Source organism: Petromyzon marinus, chromosome 52, assembly GCF_048934315.1.
Source record: "Petromyzon marinus isolate PM22_M1 ecotype Great Lakes invasive population chromosome 52, UKy_Petmar_22M1.pri1.0, whole genome shotgun sequence".
NCBI classification, from domain to species: Eukaryota; Metazoa; Chordata; class Hyperoartia; order Petromyzontiformes; family Petromyzontidae; genus Petromyzon; species Petromyzon marinus.
The window spans coordinates 1,970,509-1,996,562 of record NC_133718.1 but is presented as its reverse complement, the minus strand read 5'-3'; the positions used below and the strand labels follow the sequence as shown (position 1 = coordinate 1,996,562).

At 53.8% G+C, this 26,054-nt stretch overlaps 1 protein-coding gene across 1 annotated transcript in view; it reads right to left on the bottom strand.

The window, feature by feature from the left end:
• Window positions 1-23,491, bottom strand: part of LOC116953534 (colorectal mutant cancer protein-like) — a 101,051-nt gene extending 77,560 nt beyond the window's left edge. Inside the window, exon 1 of the mRNA XM_032973818.2 lies at window positions 23,204-23,491. The gene's annotated coding sequence lies outside the window, so the exon portion shown is untranslated. The remainder of the gene's footprint in view (window positions 1-23,203) is intronic.
• Between the last annotated feature and the right edge of the window lie 2,563 nt (window positions 23,492-26,054).

The following is a 26,054-nucleotide window of genomic DNA, read 5'->3' as shown; positions in this document are numbered from 1 at the left end:
GAGTGGAGTCGGTGGGCCGGTGAGCTCAGCGTCACAAATACATTTTCTTCTCTTCAGAATCGGAATATGTCGTTCATACTGGAAACTGGAGGAATCCGACGAGCTATGAAGCTCTTTTTCGCAGACTAAACCTGCAGCACCGTACCATGGTTGGACATCGATGAGACTAAGCAGTCGGTCTGATCGGCCGAGTCCGTAACTTGGGCGAGGTAATCAATGAGTGAAGTTCACATGAACGGTAAGCCACGGCAGTAGTCGTAGCGTTGAGGGGGCGAGTGACCGGCGGAGAGCGGGCGAGTGACCGGAGCGAACCAGCGAGCGACCTATCGCCGGTCAGCCGGGCTGCCGCTTCACTCCGAAACTTGTGCCGGACGCACGTTCAGCTTCTTTCGCGCCGTGCGTAGCCAACCGTGCTTATCGGAGGTGCCGAGTACGGCCGCAGTCGCAAACGCTCGGACTTCAGAGGGCCTTTGGCGCCGGCAAAAACAAAACCGAAAGGCCTCAACGACGCCTCCTTAGCCAGACGAGCAAGGCGGCCGCTCCATCACAGCTCCGGGGGGATTGCCGTGACGAGCAAACGAAAGGTTTTACCGTGGACGCGGACACACCGTTGTTTTGTACACATGGTCGGAGAAACGGTGGGATCTGTCAGTGCCGCGCGACTCTTGGCGTTTGCCGAGGTGTTCACATTCGTTGAACGCGGGCCGTGTTTTCGTCACCGTCCCCCGCTCCAAAATCAGGAATTGTAGCGCAGGTTCGGTGGCGAGCGACGGTGGAGAATCGTCATCGGCGTCGGGCACCGTGGAAAGTCCATCGCTTCCAGCCGCGCGAGTTAAAATGGGAGAGCGGAGCGCCAGGCCGTTGCTGCCGCCATGCAAAAGGGGGCGGCTTGGAGTCGTCCGGCGGGTGGATGACGATCAGTCACGAGTGGCGAGAGGCAAATAAACAGAGCCACAGCAGGCCACCGGGAGGCAATCGTGACATTCACCAGCAGGGCCTTCCATCAATTACCGCGCCCATTGACCTACCCAGTCAGAGAGCTGCAAATCTCCAAGCTCGCACGTGATGCTCGCTTCGCCATCGGTGCAACGACGCCGGGCGCGATCCAATACGTCGGCAGTCGCCCGGCCATGGGGGGGGCCCACCGTCGTAGACCCTCCGGGAACGTCCGAGGCCCCATTCATGAAGGCCGCGAAAAGCCGAAAAGCCGACGGTCCGCCCGCGCGTCGCGCTGGACGGAGGGCGCGACGCCGGCGGCGGTGGCAGCGGCCGCCGGGAAAGGGCAACGGCAAAATCGCGAGCGACCGACCGAGGTGCCGCCGATTGCCGGCGACCGATTGGTCCCGTCGCGGCGCGCGGTTCACGAAGCGCGGCCAGCCGGACAAAGGTCACCCGCGCAAAAAGTGGATCCGGCGTTCAGATCCATCGCGTCGGAGGGGCGGGGGGGGGGGGGTGCGGCGGCCGTGCGAGCGCGTTCGGAAGCCTACGGGAGAACCGGCGGAGGTTTCTGGAGCGCAGGTGCCAAGCGCAACGCCCGGTGGTGACTATCGCGATCGGAAGGCCCCCGGGGGGGGAGGCGTCTAGCACGCCGGGCGAAGCTACGGCGTTTCCTCTCACCGGTCGAAGGTACGACTGTCGGTGGAGACCGACCTCGGACACCCGTTACCAGCGGGTGTCCGAGCCCGGCCTGTGCGGTGTGTGTCCCTGAAGGGACGCTCCCCGGGCGGTTCGAGGCGGTCGCCCTCCGACAACGGCGGAGTGGGGGTGGGGGGGAGCAACGCTCACAACAGCGAGCCCCTCCGATTAGCACGGTTGGCTACGTACGGTGCAAAAGAAGTTCAACATACATACGATTGATACTCGATGACGCAATGCGGAGAACAGGTGGAGCATCTGCCAGTCATCTCACTTAGCGGCCTCCTCCTGCACCTAGCCTGGCACAGCAGTCACCCCATGGCACCACCCGGGTCTGTCCCGCGGCCTCCTCCTGCACCTAGCCTGGCACAGCAGTCAACCCATGGCACCACCTGGATCTGTCACGTGACATCATGCACCTAGCCTGGCACAGCAGTCAACCCATGGCACCACCCGGGTCTGTCCTGCGGCCTCCTCCTGCACCTAGCCTGGCACAGCAGTCAACCCATGGCACCACCTGGATCTGTCACGTGACATCATGCACCTAGCCTGGCACAGCAGTCAACCCATGGCACCACCTGGATCTGTCACGTGACATCATGCACCTAGCCTGGCACAGCAGTCAACCCATGGCACCACCTGGATCTGTCACGTGACATCATGCACCTAGCCTGGCACAGCAGTCAACCCATGGCACCACCCGGGTCTGTCCTGCGGCCTCCTCCTGCACCTAGCCTGGCACAGCAGTCAACCCATGGCACCACCTGGATCTGTCACGTGACATCATGCACCTAGCCTGGCACAGCAGTCAACCCATGGCACCACCTGGATCTGTCACGTGACATCATGCACCTAGCCTGGCACAGCAGTCAACCCATGGCACCACCTGGATCTGTCACGTGACATCATGCACCTAGCCTGGCACAGCAGGCAACCCATGGCACCACCTGGGTCTGTCACGTGACATCATGCACCTAGCCTGGCACAGCAGTCAACCCATGGCACCACCTGGGTCTGTCACGTGACATCATGCACCTAGCCTGGCACAGCAGTCAACCCATGGCACCACCTGGGTCTGTCACGTGACATCATGCACCTAGCCTGGCACAGCAGTCAACCCATGGCACCACCTGGGTCTGTCCCGTGACCTCCTCGCGCCAGCAGCGACAGCCTCCCACGCACTTCGCGAGACAGCCTCAAAGTGCACCTAGCCTGGCACATGCTCCGCTGGGGCGACGTCACCGCGGCTCGGTTGGCGATTGGCTTGCAGCAGCAGCAGCAGCTGTTGTTGTTGTTGGTGTTGTTGTTGTTGTCGTTGTTGTTGTCGCCGGCGTTGCTGTTGTCGTTGGCGACGCTCCCGAATTCCTTGAAATCCTTCATCCATCCCATCCCCCCCGCCCCCCACCCCCCCCCCACGCGGGCGGGGGTAGGGTGGGGAGTAGGGTGGGGAGTAGGGTGGGGGGTAGGGTGGGGGGTAGGGTGGGGGGTAGTGGGGGGTAGGGTGTGGGGTAGTGGGGGGTAGGGTAGGGTAGGGGGGTAGGGTGGGTAGGGTGGGGGGGGGTAGAAGGGGTAGGGGGGGTAGAAGGGGTAGGGTAGGGGGGTAGGGTAGGGGGTAGGGTAGGGGGGTAGGGTGGGGGGTAGGGTAGGGGGGTAGGGCGGGGGGTCAGCCACCCCTGGTTCACGCGATCCAGCAGCAGCAACCCCATTGTTAGGGCAAACCCCCCCACCCCCCCAACCTCCCACCCCTCCCACCCCCCCAACACCCCCCTCCAGCCCGCGACTTAACGAGCCCATTCACGGCTTCTGCTCGCCACTCGGCCGCAGAGTGTGCGCCGATTGTCGGCTGGGATTACCAAGCAGTAAAACATTCGCGAAATCACGGGGGCTGCTGATGCTGCTGCTTGCACACCGTCAAAGAGGGCGTTTGTTGACTCTTCGATGCAACGATCAATCCACCCCCAATCATCATCTAACCATCGACTACGCCCAGCCCCATCACCAAGCCACCAATGCAGCCACCGACCCACCCATTCATTCATTCGCTCACTCATTCCATTCACACGTCCAACTACCCATCCATTCATCCACTCGCTCAACCACCCGTAAATCTCATCAGCTACCCACTCATCCACATACCTATCCATCCACTCCCCACCCATCATACCTACCCATTCATCCACCCAACCGACGACACGAAGACAAAGACCCCGCGTATAGCCTTAACAGACTGTAGGGGCAAGTGTTGTTAGCGAGCACCTATGAAGACCGGCACGGCACACGAAGGGGGTAGGTGGCCAGCGCCACGCCGCCTTTGTCTCCCCTGTGGCGATGTTTACACACCGCACACTCATTTGAGGCTAAGTCGACCTTGGGGAGGCCCAGGACCGGTTCAGATAATCGTCACCGATGTTGGCCGTGAGCGGGAATCGAACCCAGGTCGCCGGGTTCATAGAACAGCGCGCTAACCGCTACACTACCACCAATCGACCCATCCATCCACCCAACCGACGACACACCCAGAAATCTATCCACGCGCTCACCCACCCACCCACCAATCCACCAACATGGAGTTGATGTGAATCCATCTATAGTTCTTCACGGGAGTGGTGCACAGACAAGGCAGATGATCCCCCGTGTAGCCTTCAACAGACTGCTGGGGCAAGTGCTGTTAGCGAGCACCTATGAAGGCCCGGCCGCCTTTGTCTCCCCAGTGGCGACGTTTTACACACCGCACCAGGTACTCATTTGAGGCCGAGTCGACCGAGGGGAAGCCCAGAAACCCCGCGGTTCAGATATATCCGTCGGGAATGTTCTTTCGCGATGCGGGAATGGGACTCGGGGAATGGGACGCGGGGAATGGGACTCGGGGAATGGGACTCGGGGGCCCGCCGGGTTGGCAGCGCCGCTTCCACCCCGACTTCAACCGGGGCGGTGAAAATCCGTCCCTCCCAGCGAGGAGACAATAGCAATGGGGGGGGGGGGGGGTCCGACCGCCGATTCCCGGGCCCTACCACAGAGGGGGGGAGGGGGGGCGGGGGGGGGCGAGTGGGTGGAGGGGGATTGTCTGCCATCTTAAAAACCCACTGCTGGGCTCCGGGAGAGAGACGTCAAAAGAAAAACGCTCTCACGCTCAGCGGGCCTGGGCTGCAGGAGCGCGATGCCCCCCCCCCCCCCCCCACTCTGGCTGAACGTCCTCTCTCCAAATTGACGGCGGCGCACTTTGAATGTACGTATAAGATAGAGGCGTTGGCCCCGCAACTGCCCGCTCATGACCGCTGCTGCGGATGGAAGGACCTCCTTCACTAACTTCACTGGGGGGGATATTTTGGGCCTACTCTTTGACCCTGGCCAGACGTCTTGGAGGCAGGAGTACCCACACTTATCCCAACCACGCACGAACGACACTGAAATTTGCCAATGAAAAAATAAACGTTCATAGGCCTCGGAACCGGAAATAATCCGAAGCATACGTACGAACCAAACGTTCAGTCGCAGTTAAGGGTGGCTGGGTTAAGACGGCCATCCACTCGCTACGATTGAGATAGAAGTTTCATCATCGGCGGCTGTCTTCCAGATTTTTTTACCAGGTAAGGCCCACTGAGCTACATTGCTCTTTTTCAGAAGCGACCTGGCCACAAATGATAACTCAACCAAGAGGCTTATCACGCGCAAATGTATAGCAGCCAAAATACTCTAAACGCACGTTGATTCTAAATGTGGAGGGAAAAACTAGAGGACCCCGAGAAAAATCCACGCGACTGGGGAGAGAGAGAGAGAGAGAGCGAGACATGCAAACTCCAAATATACATCAGGCGTCAGGGTTGAGATGGAACCCACAGCTGCCTATATACCAGGCGAGGTAGTTAACGTTGTCGAGTCACCATGGCGCCCTGTGCACACGTGGTCTGAACGGGACTTTTTTCCACATTGGCGAGAGAAATGTCAGCCACGTGCAAAATGGGACGTAAAAAAAAATAATTAAGTACGTACAGGGTAATTACCTGTTAGACACAAGTCTGTGATTTTTTACAGCTTTTGCAGCCGCCTGTTATAATAATAATAAAAAATCCCGTTCCAATTGTTTTTGTTTTGTTGGAAGATAAAAAATTCCACAAAATAAGCCACAAAAATATAAAAAACCCACAAATAAGCCACAAAAGTATAAATAACCCAGAAAATAAGCCACAAAATATAAATAACCCAGAAAATAAGCCACAAAAAAGTAATCCACAAGATAAGGTACGAAAATATAAATAACCCACAAAATAAGCCAGATAAAAAGTAATCCACGAAATAATCCACAAAAATATAAATAACCCACAAAATAAGCCACGAAAAAAGTAATCCACAAGATAAGCCACAAAAATATAAATAACCCGCAAGATAAGCCACAAAAATATAATAGTCCACAAAATAAGCCACAAAAATATAAATAACCCGCAAAATAAGCCAGAAAAAAGGAGTAATCCACAAGATAAGCCACACAAATATAAATAACCCAGAAAATAAGGCAGAAAAAAGTAATCCACAAAAGAATCCAAAAAATATAAATAACCCACAAAATAAGCCACAAAAATATAAATAACCCACAAAATAAGCCACGGAAAAAGTAATCCACAAGATAAGCCACAAAAATTAAAATAACCCACAAAATAAGCCACAAAAATATAAATAACTCAGAAAATAAGCCACAAATATATAAAATATCCAGAAAATAAGCCACAAAATATAAATAACCCACAAATAAACCACAAAAATATAAATAACCTAGAAAATTAGCCACAAATATAAATAACCCACAAAATAAACCACAAAAATATAAATAACCCGCAAAATAAGCCACAAAAATATGAATAACCCACAAAATAAGCCACAAAAATATAAATAACCCACAAAAATATAAATAAACCACAAAACAACCCACAAAAGACAAAAGCTGCCGAGGGTCCTCGCAGCGCTACGTTTGCTTCAGCTCGAGATGCTTTGGATGGTCAGTCGCGAGTAATTTTTTCCGACCCGTCCACTTTTCATCGTCCCTTCATCAGCCGCGCCGACCGAACCGCCGGAAATTGAAGACGTCGTCGACATGAAGCGTGATATTAAATAGCCAGATGGACGGATAAATAAACAGTCGCGCGCCCGTGTGCTTTTATCAGATGATTCTTGAAAAGGAATCAGTCACCAAAGGAGTAGTCATTTTATCAGCCCTGGACGACTGATGGGGCTGAATTAATCCCAACCCCAACCCACCCCACATTCCAAGAATTTAACTTATGACCTTCTGATTACAGGGTCGAGAACACGACCAACCCGGCCCATCATCTCGGACCTTTCACGAATCCCTCTCGTGCCTGGCCCTCTTCCTCCTCTCGCCCACACAAACACAAAGATCCCCCGTGTAGCCTTTGACAGACTCTTGGGGCAAGTGCTGCTAAGTGAGTACCGAAGAAGGCCGGCAATGACACGCGAGAGGGCGATGTGGCCAGCACCACGCATGGGTGCTTCTGTATCCCCACAATGCTGCTACTGTTTACACATCGCACCAGGTACTCATTTAAGGCTGAGTCGGCCTAGAGGAGGCCCAGAACTAGTTCAGATATCTGCTGCTATGTTTGATCGTAAGTCGCCGGGTTCGTCTCGCGGTGCGTTAACCACTACACGACCGCTTCCACCCATCTCCCACGTACACACAAAGACAAAGATCCCCCATATAGCCTGAACAGGCTGTTAGGGAAAGTGCTGGTAGCGAGCACCTATGAACGCCGGCAGGGCACACTATGTGGGTGGACGGGTTCCGTCTTTGTCTCCCTAGTGCCCATATTAACACACAACACGAAGTGCAAATCTGAGGCCGAGTCGACCTAGGGGAGGCCCAAGGACCGGTTCAGATAATCGTCACCGGTGCTGGCCGCGAGCGGGAATCGAACTCTGGTCGCCGGGTTCGTGGTGCAGCGTCGCGCTAACCGCTGCCCCACCGCTCCCCACTGCCACACACGCGCCGCAGTCAGTCCTCCCCCATCGCCGACGCAGCCCGAGTTAAGGAATTGTCAGCAGTGCGGCAAAGCGTCAGAGGGTTAACGGTGTCACAACGACAACAGCAACAAACAAACAAACCGCGGGCGCTTGGCCACGTATCGGCTGGCGGTTAATTTGGCCGTGACATTGCCGGCGGCCCGGCTTGTAACGACTCGCGAGCGCGGTGGAGAGAGGCGGTGGTAGTGGAGGGGGGGGGGGGGCAGCGGAGAGGAGGGGGGGGGTGCAGCGTTCTCTGCCCTCGGGGGGCCCGATGAGAGCCGAGCCGAGCGATGCTCATGCTGCCACGTGGGAACGAGGTTCCCAAAGAGAATAATTCCATAATCGAGGGAGGGGGGGGTGGAGGTTCTGTGTTTTTGGTTGTGTTAGATGACGTGAAGACGAACGCGTGGTTAAACAAGGCACCACCCGACACAGCCAATTAGTGAGGTTCGTCACTTGAGCAAATCGTGCCTAATTGGTGACGAGTACAGCACTAACCGGTCGGAGACCAAACCCACAACGCTCACGAATCGAGTCCCGTGACGTTTGACCGGCAATGACAACAACGAGCAGCCTCATCAGGCGACAGCGAGAATCCTGGAGTAAATCCTCATCCTCTTTCGGTCTACGGGGCGAAGCAAAACGATAGCAAGCGAACACGACGGATGCGTCCTTGAGAAATCTTCGTGCGAGGTGAAATCGTCCGAGTCGAACCCCTCAACCGAATTTCGCGGAAGAAATACAGCGGTCCCTCGGTTAACGTTTCGCCTCCCACAGGCACTCCATGGTTTCGACTCAACGTGAACGTTTAGATATAGGGGGACAGTGTACCGTTATGAGCGCACGCGGTGGCGCCAATTTCGGCCAATCCGAGCGCTCGTTCAGTGGGGCTGATCCATGGCCTCAGCCAATCAGCGACGCCCATTTCACGAGCGCGCGTTGAGACCTCGTCTGGCTTTGCTGTTCATGCTTTTGGACACGTAATTCCTGTATTCGATTGGCAGTTATTTCGATTAACATTAATTTTCATGGACCGGATGATAAAAAAACAACGGTAACCCGAGGAACTAATGTATTATAAATGGGGGGGGGGGGGGGGGGGGGGGGGTGGTTGTGTTCCAAGCCTCCCAGCTCAATCGACAAATGTATGACTGGTATACAGCAGATAGTCGGTTCGATCCCGACCCTGACGCCTGCTCTATATTTAGAGTTTGCGTGTCTCTCTCTCCACATTTGAAATCAACATCTCCACGCGTTCAGAGTCTTTGGCTGCTGTTATAAATTTCCACGCGATAAGCCACATCGTTGGGCTATCACTTGTGATAGCGAGGTCGCTTCTGAAAAGAGCCGCATAGCTCAGTGGGTCTTGCCTGGTAAAATGAAAAAAATTGATTAGATTTACTTTAATTCATTAACTGTCAACCCAGTGTTTGGGGCCGATGTTTCTCAACGCCGCATTGGTCACCACCGCCAAAGCCTTCTGTGCCCTCCGAATGACATTCCCGAATGGTGCCATCGGTGTCCGTTCACAAGCCGGGTAGCGATTGTACGTCCGCAAAGTCCCGAAGCGAGCGGGGGTTACCAGCCCGTGATCGGGAAGGGCTCCAGGGAGATGATGTCACGGGGGATTACTTCTGCAGTCGCTTTCCAAGGCCTCATTACCCGCGCATTTTTTGTAATCATCATTATCAGCAGATTTTTTTAAATGCGCAATTACGAGCCAGCGGACGTCAAGCAGAAAACTTGGCGGTCAAACGCTGAAATAAACCCCTCGGAGTCAAATTAAGCGGGGAACGCCGATTCGGGGACCATGCATCTGGGACCACAGTTGAAACTACCAACGTTAAAACTTATTTATTAAAACAAATTGCTGGTTGTGCTATCGCGACATCGTGTCCGCGCGGATTCCTCGCAGAGCCACACAGCAGGAGTTCAGCACTTTCTTTTTTTACTAAAACCAGGTGGCAATTCCCCACTGAGCTCTTTTATCAGAAGCGACCTGGCCATGGAAAACGATAGCCCGCCGAAGTGGCTCATCGTCGCGTGGTGATGTCGATTTCTAAACGTGGAGGGAAAAACCGGAAGACCCGGAGAAAAATCCACGCGACCACGGGTAGAGAGACGCCGCAAACTCCAAATGTACAGCAGCAGGCATCAGGCACGGGATCGAACCCACGACCTCCTTCATGCCGGGAGAGGGAGTGAACATCTCCTAGCCACCGTGGTGATGATGAGAGAGAGAGACACTGCAAACTCCACTAATACAGCAGCAGGCGTCAGGCACGGGATCGAACCCACGACCTCCTGCATGCCGGGAGAGGGAGTGAACATCTCCTAGCCACCGTGATGATGATGAAAGAGACACCGCAAACTCCACTAATACAGCAGCAGGCGTCAGGCACGGGATCGAACCCACGACCTCCTGCATGCCGGGAGAGGGAGTGCACATCTCCTAGCCACCGTGATGATGATGAGAGAAAGAGAGACACCGCAAACTCCACTAATACAGCAACAGGCGTCAGGCACGGGATCGAACCCACGACCTCCTGCATGCCAGGAGAGGGAGTGAACATCTCCTAGCCACCGTGGCACCGTCAGCTATTAAAACGGCTCTCTCACTTCATTCCCTCGATGGGGACTGTGGAGCAACCAAACACTCGAAACGCGTGACGTTGAATCCTATCGGTTGTGGCCAGGTCGCTTCTGAAAAATACCCATGTAGCTCAAGCGGGGGTGGGGGGGGGCCCTTACCTGGTAAAAAAAATATATAGTTTGGTTTAAAATTGAGTTCATTTCGTCTCGTTTTCCCACTTTTATTCCACGTGTCCTTCTGGCGTCGCGAGACCAAGCACCCCTCCCTTGGCACTCTCATCGCTCGCAGGTGACACTTGCAGAACTACTTCCGAGATCCATGCGGGGTGACCTCTTATCCCGACCGGGGAACGCCGCGTTTCTTTCAGCCGGTACAGAGAATTTATCTATCCCGGCCCAGCGACGGACGAAGCATTTTTTTTGTAAATTAATCCTCCGTAACGGAATCTAGCAAAACCGGTTTAGATATCGCCACCGAATGTTCATAAGCCATGACCGGGAACAGATTACCATCTCCTCGTTGGGTTTCGCAGCGCGGTGCGCTAACCACCGTGTCGCCCACCCACCCACTCACCCACTCACTCACCCACTCACTCACCCACTCACCTACCCCCCCATCACCCACTCACCTACTCCCCCATTACCCACCCACTCACTCACTCACCCACGCACGCACTCACCCACTCACTCACTCACCCACTCACTCACTCACCCACTCACCCACCCACCCACCCACTCACTTACCCACACACCCACCCACTCACTTACCCACCCACCCACCCACTCACCCATCCACTCACCCACCCACTCACTTACTCACCCACCCACTCACCTATCCACTCACTCAAGGCTCTTCACAAATGAAGGGCGATGCTGCTGCTGCCGCTTCTCAACGAGCCCGTAGCCGAAGCAAAGCAGTCGACAATAGCGGTTTTTGGGTTCAATCGCGTAAATAATAATGCGTCGTTAAACCCACCACCACCACCACCACCACCCGACACAGCCAATTAGTGAGGTTTGTCACATAAACAAAACGTGCCAATTCTTTACTAGTTAAGAATATCGGTGCGTTGGAGAGCAAAACCCACAACATTCACAATCGTCGGTAACTACAACCAGCCCCATCAGGCGGACAGCCAGAGTTGTGTTAAACAAAAGTACAGACTGTTCTCCTGCAACGCGGTGGTAGTTGCGTTCCTGAAGAACACCGCGTGATGGAAAATCGCTTCACAACAAATTATATTTAATATAAGGGGGGTAAAGCACAGGAAGCGATAACACGAGAGGAGCGCTCGCAGGGTGAACAGAGACCGAGGCGCGTGGGTAGCGTCTAGAAGCATCCAGCAGCATCCCGACGCCTTGTGCCACGCTACGCCGAGGAAGCCGTGCAAGCCGCTCATTCCTACTCGCGCGACGGAGTTCCGTTCGCTCGATCGCGCGACATATCCAATTCGCACCCGCGTCGTAAACAAAAGTGTTCCCCGGTACATTCGTCCCGTTGTATATCCGATTTGCGCGACGAAGACAACAACAACACCACCACGCGTTTACGGGAGAACCGGCTGCGAGGTGGAATCATCCCGCCTGGTTGCGCAGAGTTTGACGGCGAGCGAACCCAGAGAGAGGGAGGGAGAGATGCGCACGGAGCTCGAGGCTACGCTCGCCCGTGCCGGGATCGCAACACCGGACCGCGTCCCGGGCAAGCCGGCGCCGGCATCGCCCGGCCCCCCACCCACGTGACCCCGCCGCCGTCGGCCGGTAATCGCGCGAGCGCCGGGGATTTCGTTTTCATGGCCGCAACGTGCGCGTCGACTCCGCGTTGCACGGAGCCACGTCTCCAAAAAAACTCGCGGTCGCCCACCGCTCGTACCCCCCCCCAAAGACCGTCCCCCTGCACTGCCCCCCCCCCCAATCGCTCAACACGCACCACCCCGACCCTGTCATCACGTGTTTCTGGCACACAGATGGACGGGCATTCTGACGTCACCAGCACTGACCACCGCACCCCCCACTCACCCCGTTTGTTCTTCCAGAATCAATGAAATACTCTGCCTCGCGCTCCCTCTCTCTCTCTCTCTCCCTCGCTTGCCGACGGTTCACGCCGAGTACCAAATCAGCGATCGGTGAGCGAACCACCCGCTCCAACCGCTCCCCCCCCCCGCCATCGTAACAGAGTAATAGTGCACGCTGGGAAGAATCCACCCCCGCGAGTTTCGAGAGAGAGAGAAAAACGCGCCAAGGTGCGCGGAAAGGCAACGCCGCGGCCGTCCGTTGTGCAACCAGCAGCACGGGCAGGCGCAGGTGCATTGTGGGTTGGGTACGAAGCGAAAATAACACGGCGGGGAGGTGGCGGAGGAGGAGGGGGGTCAAACTCTCCCGCCCCCCCCCCCCCCCCCACCGTAATCTCGCGAGCGCAGAGCACTCCACAGAGCAGCGGCCAGGACAAGCGCCGGCACATTGATGTTGAAATTGTCCGTGTGGGGGGGTGGGTGTGGGGGGGTGGGTGTGGGGGGGTGGGTGTGGGGGGGTGGGTGTGGGGGGGTTGGGGGGATGGGTGGGGGGTGGCCAGACGGTCGTGCGGCGTCGTGCGATCCGCGTTCTGAACGGTGCCCGTGCGGCCCTCCACGGCGCGCCGTTGGGAAGATCTCCGCCGTGTTTTTCTTTGCCGCCCTCCGTCCGAGTGAGCGGTGGCGAGCGCCACGCGGCGCCTTTGGGCCCATGACGGCGGCGGGCGCTTGGAGCTGAAGGGACGCGGCAGCGGGGGCCGCGGTGAAGCCGGTGACGGTGAAGGCTACCGCCACCGACGACTTTCCCAGGCGTCGCCGATTCGACGGCAAGCCGGGCAAAGGGATCAGAATCAGAAGATTTGGACTTGAGGAGGAATCCGATGAGCTACGAAGCTCTTTTTTACAGATGTCCAGTCGGGGGCACGGGGCAAGAACGTTGCAGCAACAAACGATTACGAAAAAACACGATAGGAGTGCAAAGTACAAAGACGGTAAATAAACCACCCAAGCACAAACAAAAACAACACTAAGCCATCCCCATCCTACCAGGCAAAGCTCACGGAGGCATTCACTTATTTTTCAGAAGCGACCTGGACACAAATGATGGCTCAGCAAAGCAGCCCATCATCATTTGGACATTTATAGCAGCAAAATAATCTAAATAATCTCCATTCCGCGGAGCAGATGGGCCGTTCAGGACACAAACTGCGTGAAAAAAAACCGTTTACGATTAAAAAGTAGAGATATGCATACAGGCGGTGCTAAGAAACACTGGGTACTGACAGCTTGGTAAACATAGAACGTTGAGCCAACGTTGGCCTCAACGTTGGCTCAGCATCAGCTCAACCTCGGGCCAACGTGGGCTCAACGTCCGCTCAATGTTGCGCCAAGGTTTGCTCAACGTTGGCTCAACGTCGGCTCAACGTCGAGCCAACGTTGGCCACTGCTACGTGACCTGAAATAACATTTAACAAAAACATTTTTTTACGAAGGGAATTACCACGTCGATAAAATTACATTAGCATTATTATTATTTCAAAGGATCTCCCGACAAGTGTGGCCTCCCCGATGTCAGTACGCGTTCAATGTTTTCACGCAGCTCCTCCTCTGTGAGATGCGGGGAATCCCGTCGCGTTCACGAGATTACTGGAGTGCCACGGTTGGCGAGGTGTTAACTACCTCTTCTGGAATACAGGAAGTCGTGGGTTCGATCCCGACCCTGACGACTGTATATTTGGAGTCTGCATGCTCTCCCCGTGGTTACGTGGATTTTTCTCAGGGTCCACGTTTAGAATCAACGTCACGCGTTTTGGAGTATTTGGCTGCTGCTGTAAATTACCACGCGATGTATAAGCCATTTTTGTTGAGCTGTCATTCGTGGCCAAATTAAAGCTAAAAAAAAAATTGGCTATCACCAGGGTTGGGACCAAACCCACGACCCCCCCCCCCCCCCGCATACCAGGCGAGGTAGTTAACATCTCCTAGCCACCGTGGCGCACCAGCATCACCACCGGGTCTACCCCTTGGGCCGCCGGCCTACCTTTGCGCCCGAGAACCGAGGCAGGCCCGCGGCGATCGCCTTAAACCGCAGGGGGACCGCCCGCACATCACAAGGCGGCGTGAATCAAGGCGAGGCAGTTGCCCGCAAATGGGGGTCAGAGCAAAGGTGAACTCATTACCGCGTGGGATTATCCGCCCCAGCCCGCCCGCCCGCCCGCCCCACCGCGGTTGGGGCCGGGCGAGAAACGCCGACGGTACACCGAGGAAGACGCGCGCTGGGTGATGGCGGGACGCCACGATGACGGGTTAAGGCCCAGGCCGGGCCGGGCGCGGGCCGGGCAATCACGCGCCGAGGATTCCGGAAGAGGACCGCGTGAATGTGTCCTGCGACCCCTGCGCCAACTTGAACTCTCCGACCTGACTCCCACCTGCAGAGCAAACTTGGTTCGACCCTCCCCAGCAGCTCCATTTCACTGCTTGGACATAGCCGCATACCGCTCTCAACCCCCAGATCAGCTCTTCCTTCCGACATTACGAAGCCACTGGGGGCGATGCACTTTTAAATCATCCAGATTGAAAACTAATTTCTTTAGAACTGCTTCTAGTGTTTAGTTTGTTGTCCTTCTCCCGCACCTCTGATTAGCACGGTTTAGCTACGTACTGTGCGAAAGAAGTCCAACACACATACAGGGAGCGGCTTCATCCAGCAGTGGATTGATCATGGCTGACGACGATGACCGGTATTAGAAGGAACCGATCCGTGTTGACTCTCCAACGAGGTCCCCGAGATCTTCGGATCGCCTTCCTCTAAGGACTCCCGAGGCTGCTCCATTGGGTTCGGGTTGCCGAAGGAATACGTGACGAGGTCGCGCCTATTACCCGCAAAGTGTTTGTCGCGGATGAACCACGATGCCTTGGCTGATCTCGTCAAGGAGCGTGAACCATCATCACGCGAAACTCCGGTGGTCATCCTCGCAGCGGCTTTTTAGCTGGAACATCGAACGAAGACGGTAACACCACATCGAGCGCTTTAAAATGCGCTCCTGCGGCCGTCTGGAATGCTCTTCCTTCCGATAACAGGAAGCCCTTGGAGCTATGCACTATTAAAGCTAAATTTAAAACTCATTCCTTTAGAACTGATTTTTTCTGTTTAGTTTGTTGTTCTTCCCCCGCACCTGCGATTAGCACGGTTGGCTACGTACGGCACGACAGACGTTCAACACACATACAACTCCTCCTACCGCTGCTACCCTAAACGCTTGACGTTGATCCTAAATGTGGAAAGGGAAAGCGGAGGACCCGCAGAAAAATCCACGTGACCACGGGGAGAGAGACGCAAACTCCAAATATACAGCAGCAGGCATCAGGGTCGGAATCGAACCCACGACCTCCTGCATACCAGGCGAGGTAGTTAACATCTCCCGGCCACCGCGGCAGTACAGAAAAATCCACTGTTGTACTGTACTATGCTCCAGTGGTGTATCCAAGAGGGCTAGGCCAAGGGGTGACTGCCCGACCCGCCACCCACCCTTCTCAAGTCCCCCCTTTGAGTCCTCGCGCACTGGAACTGTATTAAATGTTTACCGGAGATTATAAATTGAATTGTTTTTATTTCGCATGAAAGTAACCCAAGGACACAACGCAACGATGGCCCGACGTTCCATGTCGGCTGGGTAGGGCCCGGTAAAAAAAAAAAACTTGACATTTCGCTAATGCCCTCCTCACCACCCCTCCAACCCCCTCCCCCACATTGCTCAGAATGGCGAAGAATGGTCAAATACCACCACCCCCTCCACCCACTTGATGGATATCGCTTAGGGCAGTTGGTTCTCATCCAGCAGTAGATTGACGGAAGGACTGACTGCACGTGCTCTATGACTGACGTGCTACGTTCAAAACACTGATTAGACGCACACTGCAGGAACCAATTTGCTGTAAATGGAAACCAATTTAATGGAGGAAGGGATCATTAAAGTCAATGACACAGGCGGGTAAGTGTGTTTGATTACAATGCACGATGATTTGGCTTCAACGAACGTGATTAAGGTAAAACTAAATAATTGTGCACACACACGCACCCCAAATACGCCTGCTGTATATTTGGAGTTTGCGTGTCTCTCTCCTCGTGGTCGCGTGGATTTTTCTCCGCGTCCCCCGGGTTTTCCCCCCTCCATATTTAGAATCACGCGCTTAAGAGTCTTTGGGCTGCTACCGATTTCCACGTGATGATAATCCACTTGGATCGCGTAAATATAAGTGCGTGTCGTGAAAACCCGCCGCTACCCAACATAGCCAATTAGTAAGGCTTGTCACGTGAACAAAATCATTCATTACTCGTAGAACACACCGGCGTGTTGGAGTGCTGGAGAGTGAACCCACGACATTTACCATCCGAGTACGACGTTTCGCCGGTGATTACAACTGGCGTCTTTAGGCGACAGCCAGAGTCACGGAGAAATCCTCCTCCCGCTGCGGTGTCCAGGAAGGCGGTGTGGAACAGACGGAGATGGGTCCGCACTTTGCCGTACCGCAGGGGTGCTGCTCCTCCTCAGGGCCCGCGGGAAAGGAGTTTCGCAACATCATCTGTGTGTGATCCACCAACCCTCGCTGCCGCCGCCGCCTCCGCAGAGTGCGAGACCGTAGGCCACACGCATAGCCACGCGGGCATCACGCTTGCGATAGTCAACTGTCAGGCGTTACTGTGCATGTTGAACTTCTTTCGCACCGTGCATAGGGCGAAAGTCGCAGAGACTCAAAATACAAAAAGTTCGACGCTTGGGACGTCACCACCTGATTGGCTTCAGTGGTGACGTCGTCCTGCTGCTCTGTTTAAGACCGGAAGCAGGTTGGTTGCTTCACCATTCTGGCAAATCGCCCCATGACGCTGGTTGTAATTACCAGCGGAATTTACCTACTACTCGGATTGTAATTGTTGTGGATTTACTCTCCGACACACCCGGTGGGCTGTAGTAGTAACTAATTGGCGCATTGCTTACGTGAAAATTCCCTTACTAATTGTCTGTGTCGGGTGGTGGAGGGTTTCGACACATTTATACTTCCACGATCTAACCCAAAAACCTTTATTATGAACAAACACAAAAAGTTAGTTTTTCACATAACCATTGCTACGAAGTTGACTACATGTTGCGACTCGCATACCAAGTTAGTAACTTACTGTTCACTCCAAAACGCAACGTAATAATAATAATAATTCATCGCATTTGGCATTAGCGCCCACTCTGAATGGCGCAAGGCTATAAATCGTGAAGGAAGGCGTTGTGTGTCTCGTGGTCTGTTTTAAGTTCACACTCGGGGTCCCCCATTGAGTCGGAATCTGAATGTTTTATTTATACTCCAGGAGGAATCTGATGAGCGACAAGGCTCTTTTTTCTACAGATGTCCAATCTGGGCACGGAGTCAGAACGTTACACCGACAAACAATGCAAAATAAAAGCACGATAGGAGTGCAAAGTATACGAAAGGCAAGCGAATTACTTTGAAAAAAAACACGCAAATAAAACTAAACTTTTTAAACTTTTGGTTCTTTCGGTAAAGTCACGTAGAAGGCAAACAATAAAATAATAAAAATATAAAACAATAAAATTATCACGACGTTTCGACTGCAACACAAGCAATCATCATCAGGTGTGAAAACCACAGCTGAGAATATGAATCCCTGCAGTCACGAAAGCTTTAAATCAAAATGTATTTAAATGTTACCAAGTAAAGCCCACTGAGATATTAGCTTATTTTTTCATAAGCGACCTGGCTATCACAAATGATAGTTCAAACGAAGTGGCTTATCAGCATCGTGTGGAAATTGATATCAGCCGTGTAATTATTATTATTTTAATTTAGGCCATGACGCCATCAGGCAATGGCCTAACCCGTTTGAGTATTGACCAGGGCGGACTGGCGGCCACGAACCACCGCAAATTTCTGCAAAAATAAAAAAAAATCTCCAAGCGCAAACCGCATCATCATCAACTTTGTCGCTTACGATTTGCGTCGTCGTTGTCTCACGACGACAAAGCGAGGTGCTCAGTCACCAACTTCGCCCACACGCCGGTTGCCAACTCGCCGCGCTGCACCCGCACATGCACTACGGCAATGAGCCATGAATGTCTGTGTGTCCCGCGCGTGACGTCACTGCACGTCGGCCAGCCCCCCTCATTAATAATCATGAAGAGTATATTTCGATTTAAAGCTTTCGCAGACTGCAGCGATTCATCTTCTTGGTTCTTTCGGTAAAGTCGCCACGTTAGAATGGAAATGAAATAATACGAATAAAACATAACATGGTAAAAATTCTCACGACGTTTCAGCCACAACACAAGTAGCCTTCATCAGGTGAAGGAGCAGAACTGTCGGGATGACAGCGCTGTCAAGTGAAGCTTCACTTGACAGCGCTTCAAGTGAAGCTTCAAGTGAAGCGCTGTCGTCCCGACAGTTCTGCTCCTTCACCTGAAGAAGGCTACTTGTGTTGTGGCCGAAACATCGTGAGAATTTTATTTGCTTATGGTTTATTTTTATTATTTTATTTCCATTCTAACGTGGTGACTTTACCGAAAGAACCAAGAAGATGAACAGTATATTCTTTGGGTCTTTCGGTAATCATAAACAGGTCAAGTCCTCCACGTGGACCCCCCCCCCCTCATTAATAATAATTAGCGGGTGACGTCACTCCACATGGGGGGGGGGGCGAGGCACCCCCCCCCCTCCTCGGCGTCAACTCACAGCCCTCACTACAAAGGCAAGAACCCTCACGTCATCACGTGATCTCCGTCACGCTGTTGTTGAGACATCGAAGTAAAAAAGGACGTCGTGATGAACGAGGCATTATAACCTTTACATGCAATAAGTCTGTGCCAACGCGCCCTTACAAATTGCACGCGAATTGATGCAATGAATATATCACGTCGCGGCCTGCTTTTTGCTTGCAAGTTTCAGATTTACCGCAATGATACACCCGTCCTTGGACGGGCAAAAAGATCGAGCCGTCACCGAGTTACTCGGGCGAGAAATGCCACGATAGCTTCCTGTACCACACGGCAGGCTACCGACTGCTGCTGCTGCTGCTGCTTACCAAGTCACGAACTCCCACCACAGTTGTTCACTACGCATTGTCAGACACCAAACTTGCCATCAGTATTACACCTTAACGTTAATAACCATATCGTTCCCACTAACTTACCGTTAATAACCATATCATGGTCACTAACTTGCCATTAATAATCATACGGTGTATTACCTAATTACCGTGGATATCCACATCACTGTTGCTTAATTACCATAAATTATCATCGTCACTAACCTACTGCGAGAACGGACCGCGTGTCACGTCATCACCACTCAAAGACAAAGATCCCCCGTGTAGCCTTAACAGACTGTCGGGGCAAGTGCTGTTAGCGAGCACCTATGAAGGCCGGCACGGTACACGAGGAGGGTGGATGGGTGACCAGCACCACGCCCGACCGCCTTTGCCTCCCCAGTGGCGATGTTTACTACACACCGCACCGGGAACCCATTTGAGGCTAAGTCGACCCAGGGGGGAGGCCCACGACCGGTTCAGATAATCGTCGTCGCTGCGGTGTTGGTGGCCGTGAACGGGAATCCAACTCGGATGGCCATCACAGCGATGCGCTCCACGACCCCAGCTGAAGCCATTGCACGTGGCTCGGACCACAAGATCATCCGGCTCTTTGTTTGACTCACTGTTCAAACAGACGGTACAAGTTTGCGGATTAAAGATCTCTTTGTGGATTAAAAATCCTCCCAGAAAAAACAAACCGAGAGAACAGATGGCTAGCCGAACAATACAGCGCTCTGTTTGCGAGCGCCTATTAAAATCAACTTATTATTTTAGCAGGCGAGACACCCACTGCGCTGTTATTTTGTATTGCCAGATAGGGTAACATTTTGATTTAAAGCTTTCGTGACTGCAGGGATTCATATTCTTGGTTCTTTCGATAAAGTCACGTAGAAGGGAAACAATAAAATAATAAAAAATGTTTTATTGTTTTATATTTTTATCATTTTGTTTCCCTTCTACGTGACTTTACCGAAAGAACCAAGAATAGGGTAACATCTATTATTATTTTTTTTGATACTGGCAAAGAAACGTCCCATGGAAACTTTCTTTGTGTTATTTTAATCAGGTAAGGCCCACTGAACTATTAGCTTATTTTTTCAGAAGCGACCTGGCCATCACACGTGATAGCCCAACGCAGTGGCTGATCGTCATCATCACGGGGAAATTGATTGCAGTAGCCAAATAATCTCGAGACGCGCGATGTCGTTTCTAAATGTGGCCGGGGGAAAACCGGAGGATACCGGAGCAAAAGAAATCCACGCGACCACGGGGAGAGAGACGGACACACAAACTCCAAATATACAGCAGCAGTAGCAGGCACCGTCAGAGGTGGGATCAATCCCACGACCTCCTGCGTACCACGCGAGGTAGTTAACATCTCCTAGCCACCGGCACGGCGTCCGTACGAATAACGTGGTGAGTAGAAACATGCACGCCCGACCGCCTTTGTCTTCTCTCCTTGCTCATTATATTAACCTATTTTTCAGGCCGAGTCGACCTAGGGGAAGCCCCAGATGAGCGTCTAAGAAAGACAAAAAGTCACTGGTGTCGATGATGATGATGTGAGCTGCACCGCACTCGTTGTTTGAGGCCGAGTCGACCTAGAAGAGGCACACAACCGTCCCGATGCCAGCCGTGGCCAAACAAGTATCTAACTTGTTTGTCCATGTTCGCAGGAGACCACGCCGCAGTAAAACAAAGAGCAAGGTTCCCCGTGTAGCCTTAACATGCTGGTGGGGCAAGTGCTCTTAGCGAGCATCTATCAAGGCCGGAGGGGATGAGTGGCCAGCACCACGCCCGGCCGCCTTTGTCTCCCCCGGCATTGATATTCATACACCGCACCTGGCACGCACTCGCTTAAGGCTGAGTCGACCTACCGGATGCACGGAACACGCTCAAATATCCCTCGTCGCTGTCCATTGCTCGTGAGCAGGAATCGAACTCGGGTCCGCCGGGTTCAGTAGCGCAGTGCGTTAACCGCTGCGCCACCGCTCCCCGACAGACATCATCATCATCACACATTCACGCACACATCACAAAACGATCATTACAAAGACAAAGACGCCCCCGTGTAGCCTGTAACAGACTGTTGGGGCAAGTGCTGTTCGCGAGTAGCACCTATGAAGGCCGGCACGGCACACCACGCCCGGCCGCCTTTGTCTCCCCAGTGGCGATGTTTACTACAGACCCGCACCAGGCTGAGTCGACCTAGGAGAGGCCCTGGACCGGTTAAGTTACTAGCCACTGATGTTGGCCTTGAGCGGGAATCGAACTCCGGTCGCCGGGTTTCGAATCGCAGCGCGCTAACCGCTGCGCCACCACTCCCCACACACACATTCATACACATCACATCACACTGACATCATCACACTTACATCATCACACGCTCACTCCCATCACAAGCTCACTCCCATCACACGCTCACGTCATCACACGATCATATCATCACACACTCACTCCCATCACACACACTCACTCAACCACATCAAAGACACTCTCTAACACACACACCCACTCATACACACACATCGCACGCATCACAGACACTCAACCACATCACACACATTCACAAAGAGAAAGACAAAGACCCCCCCTCCTCCCCCGTATAGTCTGAACAGACTGTTGGGGCAAGCGCTGTCAGCGAGTGGCACGGCACACGAGGGGAGGCCCAGAACCTGTTCAGATAATCGTCACCGGTGTTGGCCGTGAGCGGGAACCAAACTCGGGTTGAAGCGGCTAACCGTTCCACTACCGCTCCTCACACACTTCCACACACTTAGAATCACATCCACACACTCACAATCACATCCACACTCACAATCACATCCACACACACACTCACAATCACTTCCACACACACACAATCACATCCACACACACACACAATCACATCCACACACAAACACACAAACACTCACAATCACATCCACACACACAAACACTCACAATCACATCCACACACAAACACTCACAATCACATCCACACACACACTCACAATCACATCTACACACACACTCACAATCACATCCACACACTCACACACCCACTCAACACACTCACCCAATCACCCCCACACACTCACTTTCACACACTCACGCACATATCCACTCACACTCCTCCACTTGAGGTTGAGTCGACCTAGGGGAGGCCCACAATCACTCACACACACACACGCACTCAACACACTCCCCCTCACTCCCACACACAATCACTTCCACAACACACTCAACTCCATAATCACAAAGGCAAAGATCCCCCGTGTAGTCTTAACAGACTGTAGGGGCAAGTGCTGTTAGCGAGCGGCACACGAGGGGGTGGGTGGCCGGGACACCACGCCCGGCCGCCTTTGTCTCCCCAGTGGCGATGTTTACACACCGCACCAGGTACTCATCTGAGGCCGAGTCGACTTAGGGGAGGCCCAGGACCGGTTCAGATAATCGTCACCGGTGTTGGTGGCCGTGAGAGGGAATCGAACTCGAGTTGCAGGGTTCGTAGCGCAAGCGCGCTAACCGCTGCGCCACCGCTCCTCCCCCACTCACAAAGATCCCCCGTGTAGCCTTAAGAGACTGTAGGGGCAAGTGCTGTTAGCGAGTAGCAGCATCTGTGAAGGCCGACACTGTGACACGCGACGGGGTAGGCGAGCCAGCAACCACGCCCGGCCGCCTTTGTCTCCCCAGTGGCGACGTTTTACGCATCGCACCAGGTGCTCTCATTTGCGGCTGAGTCGACCTAGCGGAGGTGCAGGACCGGTGTAGCGCTAACCGCTAGCGCCACCGCTCCTCCTCCACTCACAAAACAAAGATCCCCCGTGTAGCCTCAACGGACCGCAGGAGCAAGTGCTGTTAGCAAACTCGCACTCACCTCTCATGCAGCGCTGGGTATATCCAACGTGTGATGATGATGAACAAACGAGGCTCTTGAAAGCTTCTTAAGACGAATGAAACGACAAGGATTCAACCCCCCCCACCCCCCAAGCACGCTGCCCCTCCTCCCTGTAAGCTCCAACAGCAGTAGATCCACCACCACCACCACACACAACACTGTTGTTTATACTACAGCCCCATCCCAACAACAGCAGCAGTAACAACAGCAGCAGTCGGCGCACTAACAGCGAACGGGGCTCGCTGGCTGTTGTGGATCTTTTTTTCGGGTCGTACCATTCTCTTCCTCGGCGCGAGCCAGTGGGGGGTGCTGTGGAGGGGGGGGGGGTTGAGGATTTGTTTTAGAACCCATCGTCACAGACTCACCCCAAACCCCCCTGTATTTCTGAGCGTCAATGGTTTGGCCCGAATGCCTTTGTGAAGCTTTTGCGAGGGTTGCTCGCTGAAGCCCCATTCCTCCTCCCCCTCCTCCTCGCTCCCCCCCTCCTCCCCCCCTCTTCCTCGCTCCCCCTCCTCGCTCCCCCTCCTCCCCCCTCCTCCTCCTCCCCCCACCTCCTCCTCCCCCCACCTCCTCCCCACCCTCTCACTCACAGCCACCACCAAACTATCGGGGCCGCTTTTTTCAGCTGGTGGTGTTTGACGGTGGCACTGCAGGAATGTTGTGGTCGCCACGGAGAGGGAGCGACCACCCCCCCCCCCCCCATTGCATTCAAGGGGCCTGTTGGAAAAGGGGGGTGGTACAATCCACTGGCCGGGCTCAATCCACTGCTGGATGAAGATATCTCTCTCCCTCTCTCTTCCAAACCATCGCAACCTCTTCTCGCGATCCTGCGCGTGAAATGATTCCATCGCTCCGTCTCTCTCTCCCCAGTACTCCTCCACCGTGGATGTGTTCCATGTGCCCCCCACTAATGCACAGAAATGCCCCCCCCCCACACTCCTTCAGCCATTCAGAAAAAAAATATTTTGTTGACCACGTGATGCCCTAAAGGGCAGTCGTTATCACGACGACAGCAATGATCGTGAGTGCGCTTGGCCACGTGCAGTGCGAGAGACGTTCAACGTACACACACACACATACAATAGCTGGTCATGATCAATCTACTGCTGGATGTACGCGAGCCATAGATTGAGCCGGCAATAAAATAAATGTTTTTAAACCGATGTGTTTGAAACGAGAGATTATCCGCGTTGAAACAAAAAATGTAAAGCACGAACAGATTGGGGACTTTCAGCGCGGCCTCGATCGCGAATTGCAAAGTCGAGAATTTCAGTCCGCAGTCGAAACGGTGGCCTCTTAGCGACGAATTAATTATTAATTTACAGCACTGTTTTATGGGATGGCGAGGGGGCGGGGGTGAGCGGTGGCACGGTGGTTAGTGCACTGCACTCAACCTGGCAGCCCGAATTCCATTCGCAGCCATTAATGGGATGAACGTGTTTGTGGCATCAATGTTGTGATTGCGTGATTTTCCACTCTAAAAGCGAGCCGTGCCGTGCGGGGCGGGGGGGGGGGGCATGCCGAGCCAGCGAGGCCGCGGCTCGGTAGGCGCCAGTTTTTTTTTCCACTGCTAATGCTTGGCCCCGAGCCAGTTTTCAATGTCTTGCCTGGATCATCGTCTCACGGTTTTGGTTCCGAGGGCCATGCACTGGCTCGTATCAGATGTTCCAGTGGAAAATCGAGAATGAGTTTCATAGCCTCGCTGTAGACCTTTGCTTACAGACAAATGGCCTGTTGTGTAACCACGCAGGGCTGTGGTCACACACCACAGAGGCAAAGATCCACCCTTATATAGCCTCAACATGCTTTTGGGGCAAGTGCTGTTAAGTGAGTCGCACCTATGAAGGCCCGTACGGCAACACGCCGAGGGTGTGTGGCCAGCACCACGCCCGGCCGCCTTTGTCTCCCCAGTGGCGACGTTTACACACCGCACCAGGGCCTCACTTGAGGCCGAATCGACCTAGGGGTGGCCCAGGTCCTGTTCGTATAATCGCCGCTGGTGTTGGCCGTGAGCGGGAATCGAACTCGGGTGGTCGGGGTTTCGTAGCGCAGCGTAGCGGCTAACCGCTCAACTACCGCTCCACTCACAATCTCGCACACACCCACTCAACACACTCCCCTCACTGACACACACAATCACTTCCACACACACACAAACTCGCACACACCCACTCAACACACTCCCCCCACTCACACACACAATCACTACCACACACACACTCACAATCACTTCCACACAGACACACAATCTCGCACACACCCACTCAACACACTCCCCCCACTCACACACACAATCACTTCCACACACACACACAATCTCGCACACACCCAATCAACACACTCCCCCCACTCACACACACAATCACTTCCACACACACAATCTCGCACACATCCACTCAACACATTCCCCCACTCACTCCCACACACACACCCAATCAACACACTCCTCACACTCAACACACTGCCCCACTCACTCACACACACGCGCAGCGTAGCGCTAACCGCTGCGCCACCGCTCCCCACCCTCACACGCCACCAGTCAGCCACCCGCCCCCACCTGTTTGGACCATGGCTCTAATTCTGTGGTTCGTCCAATGGGCGTGGGATCTGAAAGAGCAGCTTTTAACCGTGGGGGAGAGAAGAGACGGGCTGCTTTGATAACGAGTATAATGACTGGGTTTCTTTTTTCGCCCTCCGCCTGGCTGTGCGACCTAAACAAACACGGCTGGTTTGTTTGAGTGACAAGTCTTTTGAAAGTCGATAGTCAGGATTAAAGCAAGAACACCAATAATAATAATAAAAAAGCTACGCATTCTTTAATTTAAAAAAA